Genomic DNA, 7,178 nt, shown 5'->3' with positions numbered 1-7,178 from the left:
TACACAGACACCAACCATTTCGTCTGCCAACACATAAACAAACTAACATACCATTCCTCCCTTAATCCTAGCAACATATTACTTTAGGAATAACATTGTTTCTTCAGATTCATTTATTGTACATATTTTGATAAACATATTTTTGTTGTTGATTTCTGGTCTATTTATATTTTGCTATAAAATGCAACATCAACATGGACTTGAGTTCCTTCCCACTGGGCACAAACTGAATGAATCAACATTGTTTCAACGTCATTTGTCAACATATTTAGACATGGAATCTACATGTAAAATACATTTCATTTGAAAAAAGTCAACATAAACTGTTTTGAGGGTGAAATTTCAACTACAAGATTATGTCATCATGGGAACCAATTTTCAACCTTGTATAGAATTTGTACCTTTGAACAATGTCAGATCGTCATCGTTATATCCACTATCAGAGAGAGAAAACAATAGGCTGGGCAGCACCTCCTACTGGATAGTTGATCTATCTACAGCTATCCATTTGGTCGCCCCTCCAGGGTTTTAACTAAAACCAGCCCTGCTTAGCATTGATATTGGTTACTGACTACTACCAATGTGCTATCCTGAGAATTATTTTTGAGAGACCTCTTTATATCTGGTTCTATCGAAGTCATACCGAAGGATTGATTTAGCAGAGCAAATTAAATGTAACCATACTCTATAAGTCATATATAATCAATGATACTATACTGAACAAAAAATATGAAGGCAAAATGTAAAGTGTAGATCCCATGTTTCATGAGCTGAAATAAAAGATCCCAGAAATTGTCTATATGCACAAGAGTTTATTTCTCTCATATTTGGTGCAGAAATGTGTTTAAATGCCTGGTTACACACACATTTGTTTTCATTGAATGTTAATTTCTCTACCATATGTCGTTTTAGAGAATTTGGCAGTATGTCCAATCGGCCTCACAACAGCAGACCACGTGTAAACCACACCAGCCCAGGACCTCCATATCCGTATTCTTTACCTGCGGGATCATCTGAGACCAGCCACCCGGACAGCTGATGAAACTGTGGGTTTGCACAACCAAAGAATTTCTGCACAAACGGTCAGAAACCGTCTCAGGGAAACTGGAGAAGAGTGCTCCTTACGGATGAGTCCCAGTTTCAATTGGACCGGGCAGATGGCAGACAGCATGTATGGCGTCATGTGGACGAGCAGTTTGCTGACGTTGTGAACAGAGTGCCCCATGGTGGCGGTGGGGTTATGGTATGGGCAGGCATAAGCTATGAACAACGAACACAACTATAACCCCATGCTGTGGAGCAACAGGTAGTCTAGTGGTTAGAATGTTGGACTAGTAACCGAAAGGTTGCAAGATAGAATCCCAGAGTTGACAAGGTAAAAATCTTTTGTTCTGCCCCTGAACAAGGTTAGTTAACCCACTGTTATTAGGCTGCCATTGAAAATAAGAATTTGTTCTTAACTGACTAGCCTAGTTAAAAAATACTACATGCCTCAAAAGAATAGTTTGGATTTCTCAAACTCACATCTTTTCATTTCTGAATGTATATTAAAACTACATTATATCTGTGTGTTTAGCCCCTTGAAAAAGTATTTTAATTAACTGTTTTGCCTTTCCTCCATCTCACTGCTGGCACTATATTGCTCCTGCCCTGGACTGGTGTATCCAGGTCTTAAGTGTGAAATGCACATTTAACACAATATATTCATGGACTTAGTTATGTCTTTTTCAAAACAAATTTTGTACCGTTTTATCGATGGCAATTTTAATGCACAGAGATACCGTGACGAGATCCTGAGGCGCATTGTTGTGCCATTCATCTGCCGCCATCACCTCATGTTTCAGCATGATAATGCCTGGACCCATGTTGTAAGGATCTGTACACAATTCCTGGAAGCTGAAAATGTCCCAGTTCTTACATGGCCTGCATACTCATCAGACATGTCACAAATTTAAGCATGTTTGGGATGCTCTGGATCACCGTGTACAACAGCGTATTCCAGTTCCTGCCAATATCCAGCAACTTCGCACAGCCATTGAAGAGGAGTGGGACAACATTCCACAGGCCACAATTAACAACCTGATCAACTATACTCGAAGGAGATGTGTCGCACTGCATGAGGCAAATGGTGATCACACCAGATATTGACTGGTTTTCTGATCCACGCCCCTACCTTTTTAAGGTATCTGGGACCTCCAGGTGCATATCTGTCATGTGAAATCCATAGATTAGGGCCTAATGAATTTATTTAAATTGACTGATCTCCTTATATGAACTGTAACTCTGTAAAATCTTAGAAATTGTTGCATGTGCATTTATATTTTTGTCAGGCCTATATAGTTTTTGCGAAGTCATCAACAGCTGTTGTTTCAATTCAAACAGGCGTTCAACTAAAAATCGACAATACATATAGGCCTAGAGTTTAAAGATTTGGTTGACATCAAATGTAATCTTCAAATTAATATGTTGGAGTCTCCATCTCAACCAAAAATCTAAGTTAAAGAATAGGTCTAAATCAAATCAAACTTTATTTAAAGTACATAAAAAAATACATTTAATTTAGTCCTATTCTTTAATATAGATTTTTGGTTAAGATGAAGACGTGAATCGAACATATCAATTATTAATTTGTAGACAAACTGGTTATTGAATTGTGTTTGGTTGTCAACGCAACTAAATATCAACGTTTTAAGGAAATGTATATTCTGCTTGGATAGTTCCATCTGTGCCACTAATTTAGTCTGACTTTAATTCCCGTTTGTAATTTGATTTAGTCCAATTCTTTAACTTTTATTTTAGGTTGAGATGGAGATCTGAATCCAAAATATTTGTTTTTCATGACAAACTGGAATTAATGCCAGACTAAGTCAGTGGCACAAAAAATACATCTCCTTCGAATGTTGACATTTGGTTCTGTTGACAACGAAACCCAATTCAATATCACTTCTGCAATACAGTAAATAGCCTATTTACTTGTCGACAAGTTAACAAATTATATGTTGGATTCACATCTCCAACTAAACCAAAAATAAAAGTTAAAGAATGGGATTAAGCAAGTGTCTCAGATGAAACTATCCAAGCATTAGATACATCTTTTTAAAATATTGATATTTGGTTGCTTTGTCAACCAAACAATTCAATATTACTTTTGTAATACAGTAATTAGTCTATAAAGTTAAGGCTATCTTACAAACTACTGTAACAGCATTTATTATAAAATGAGTAACACATCCATGGCCACATTTTGAAGTTACTGTAACTATTTTTGTCTTGTTATGTAATCATAGAAAGTGTGCATGTTCAAGATGGCATGAAAGGTCACAGGTCAGTGGAGGTCTTCACAATTGCTATACTAATCTGTACAGAATCTCGAACTGCATTGATCACTTGCACCATGTACTTTTAATGTAATCTCAACTGCAATCCAGGTCATTTGGTTCTGCTATTAGATGAAGCACAGAGATAACACATGAAGTTATTGTATAAATACAAATGTCTGACATTGTATTCCATTTTGAACTTTGTTTTGCTTTTAAATGGTTGAAAGCGTAACAAAGATTGGAATTTGGTTGTGCTTTTCAGATGGTTCAAAGCATAGTGATAATACATTGGGAAACTTCTGGCTTATTTTTTGAAGTGGGCAAATAAAGGTTGAAATCTCATTGATCAACGTCTCAACCAAAAATTACCCAAATTCCACGTTTAAATGATGTGGTGTGCCCAGTGGGTTCCAGTAATTAATCCAGTTAGTTAGTTAGGACATGAGGAAGACACGAGGCTGAAGCCCTCGGGCGGCATGCGGGTGCAGGTGCCGCCGGTGTTAGCCAGAGATTAAATCACGATGAAGTCTTGGACAAACGACAAGGATTACGGAAGAGGGTCTTTAAATAAACTAGCCATTTGGGTAAATGTGGGTGTGGAAGATACAATTGTTGTTAATGGCATGCTTTTGGCTAGTTTGTAAATCTTGTTTAGTTGTCTAATAAGGCTGAGTGTTGCCTAATGCTGTCTGTGAGATGTACCTATCACGTAGGCATATAACCTTTTCTGTTACCTACTAATTTCAGCTGATCATAGTCTGGTGGCTGTTTAGTTCAGTGGATAGGACTGTCTGGTGTTTTTCCCTCAAGATCAGGATTGGAACACAGAAAGAGGTGTCTGTCATTCTGCATCAGGGGTGGCTAGAACTTCCTGAACTCAAAAGCCTGAGAGAGATAATGAAAATGAAAGAAAGATGTTACACCAACATTCCAGTGGAAGATTTTCTCAGAGCCTTGTATTGGTGTAATATGTTTTACAGTACCTGTTTCCACTTCCTGATAAATACTGACCCCAATACCTCATGCAGATCATTACACTGGTCTCCCTCCTCTGAAGGCGGGATAGGTGAAAACTACAGTATGTAATGGAACAAAGAAGGTTGTTTTATGCAGTGGAGGTTGCTGAGGGGAGGATGGCACATATTAAAATGGCTGGAACGGTGTGAATGAAATGGCATAAAATACATGGAAACCATGTGTTTGATATATTTGATACCATTTCATTAATTCTGCTCCAGCCATTACCAAGAGCCTGTCAGCCATTACAAAGAGCCTGTCCTCCCCAATTAAGGTGCCACTAACCTCCTGTGGTTTTATGTTAAAAGTATTCCATTGTTGACAAAATTACATATCTACCCTAGTATTGTTCACCAGCTGTCTGTCTGGTAGAGGTGAGGCCAGTGCATATAAGTGTTTCCCACTGGAGTACAGGGGCTGTGTGTCCAGCAGATGTCCCTGTGGTGCAGCGGATGAGGCTTAACTGTCTTTCACCAGCCATGAACACTACATGGCCAAAAGTATGTGGACACCTGCTTGTCGAACACCTCATTCCAAAATCATGGGCATTAATATGGAGTTGGCCCCCCCCTTTCGTGCCATAACAGCCTCCACTCTTCTGGGAAGGCTTTCCACCAGATGTCGGAAATTTCTGAGGGGACTTGTTTCCATTCAGCCACAAGAGCATTAGTGAAGCCAGTTACTGATGTTGGCCGAGTAGGCCTGATTCGCAGTCGGTGTTTCAATTCATCCCAAAGGTGTTCGATGGGGTTGAAGTCAGGGCTCTGTGCAGGCCAGTCAAGTTCTTCCACACTGATCTCCAAAAACATTTCTGTATGGACCTTGGTTTGTGTACGAGGGCATTGTCATGCTGGAACAGGAAAGGTTCTTCCCCAAACTATTGCCACAAAGTTGGAAGCACAGAATCGTCTAGAATGTAATTGTATGCTGTAGCGTTAAGATTTCCCTTCTGGAACTAAGGGGCCTAGCCAGAACCATGAAAAACAGCCCCAGACCATTATTCCTCCTCCACCCAACTTTATAGTTGTCACTATGCATTCAGGCAGGTAGCATTCTCCTGGCATCCGCCAAACCCAGATTCGTCCATCGGACTGCCAAATGGTGATTCATCACTACAGAGAACGCGTTTACACTGTTTCAGAGTCCGATTGCAGCGAACTTTACACCATTCCAGCCAATGCTTGGCATTGCGCATGAGGATCTTAGGCTTGCTGGTGGCTGCTCGGCCATGGAAACCCATTTCATGAAGCTCCTGATGAGTATTGTGCTGACGTTGCTTCCAGAGACAGTTTGGAACTCGGTAGTGAGTGTTGTAACCGTGGACACTACGCGCTTCAGCACTCTGCGGTCCCGTTCTGTGAGGTTGTGTGGCCTACCACTTCACAGCTGAGCCGTTGTTGCTCCTAGACGTTTCCACTTCACAATAACAGCACTGCTCTAGCAGGGCAGAAATTTGACGAACTGACTTGTTGGAAAGGTGGCATCCTATGACGATGCCACGTTGAAAGTCACTGAGCTCTTCTGTAATGCCATTATACTACCACTGTTTGTCTATGGAGATTGTATGGCAGTGTGCTCAATTGTATACACCTGTCAGCAACGGCTGTGGTGAAATAGCCGAATCCACTACTTTGAAGGGGTGCCCACATACTACAGCCAATGTTTGTCTATGGAGATTGCATGGCTGTGTGCTCAATTTTATGCACCTGTCAGCAACGGGTGTGTCTGAAATAGCCAAATCCACTAAGGTATCTGCCTTGCCTGGCTACCCAGACTCCTTGCTCCGGCCAAACGCTACGCCACGCCCACAAGTTTCTTCTCCACAATCGAGAGCAATAGCAATGGCGTCTTTTTGTAGGTACTAACTCCGCCATGGTTCGTTGGGAAAATGTATGGAGTTTTTGTAGGGTTTTTCGATAAACTCAGGAAATAAGGTCTATGGTAAACACAGGCTTAGGAGATCTTATACGTTTTGTTCTATGACATAATCGCCATCAGCTAACGTCACTCATTCTGAATTGTTAAGCATTTAGGTAATAATAAAAAACACATAAAGCAGAGATAAAAGCTTCATAATGGCCAAGGTCAATGCTCCTTACCAGATTGATGAGGAGGATCATGACAGCAAACCATTGTTGTCGAACTGTCTGTCACTCAATCTTTACTTTGAGTGATAATGTAACATTCAACAGATAATGTAACACCCCCCTAGAAAAAGTAATACAGGATTCCTGCAGAATTTGTTTGCCATTGTGAAGGAATTGCGGTGACTTGCAGGAGTCCTGTAGGGCTTTATTGTAAGAGTTTCAACACATAATAGTTATAACTCCCTACATAAGTATATCCTCATTAATTTAGCATACAAGTGTTTTTGTAGCAAATTGTCTTGACATAACACACACTCAGCAACTCGCTCACTCAGTCTTGGCCCAACAGGTAGACTATATGTTAATGTACCATTGGAACTCAGAGATCGACCTCTCCTGAGAGTCCCCTCATCAAGCTTCAGCCAGCAACTAAGAATTCTGGCGCGTTTGTTAGGTTTAAGGATGTGTAAACAGACCAATGTCCCTTTCTGGTCGAAGCTGCTACTCTTTCGAGTTCGAGCATAAAAAAACAAACAAGCAGGAACAAGGCAATCTTCATATAATTAAAATGCCTTTATTTTAATGGCATGTTCAATGGAACAAAGATTTCAAAACTCCGGCGCGTTTCGGCAGCACGGCAAAGATACAATGATGTCTTGTTTTTGAACAAACCATGTTCCGACCGTTTGTAGCTTCAGTAAAATGTCACACACACGCATTAGCGAACAGATGAAACTGGGGGAAAATGGGGGTG

Source organism: Oncorhynchus mykiss, chromosome 1 (assembly GCF_057628025.1).
Source record: "Oncorhynchus mykiss isolate SJ-2025 chromosome 1, ASM5762802v1, whole genome shotgun sequence".
Lineage (NCBI taxonomy): Eukaryota > Metazoa > Chordata > Actinopteri > Salmoniformes > Salmonidae > Oncorhynchus > Oncorhynchus mykiss.
This window is presented reverse-complemented; position numbering follows the sequence as displayed.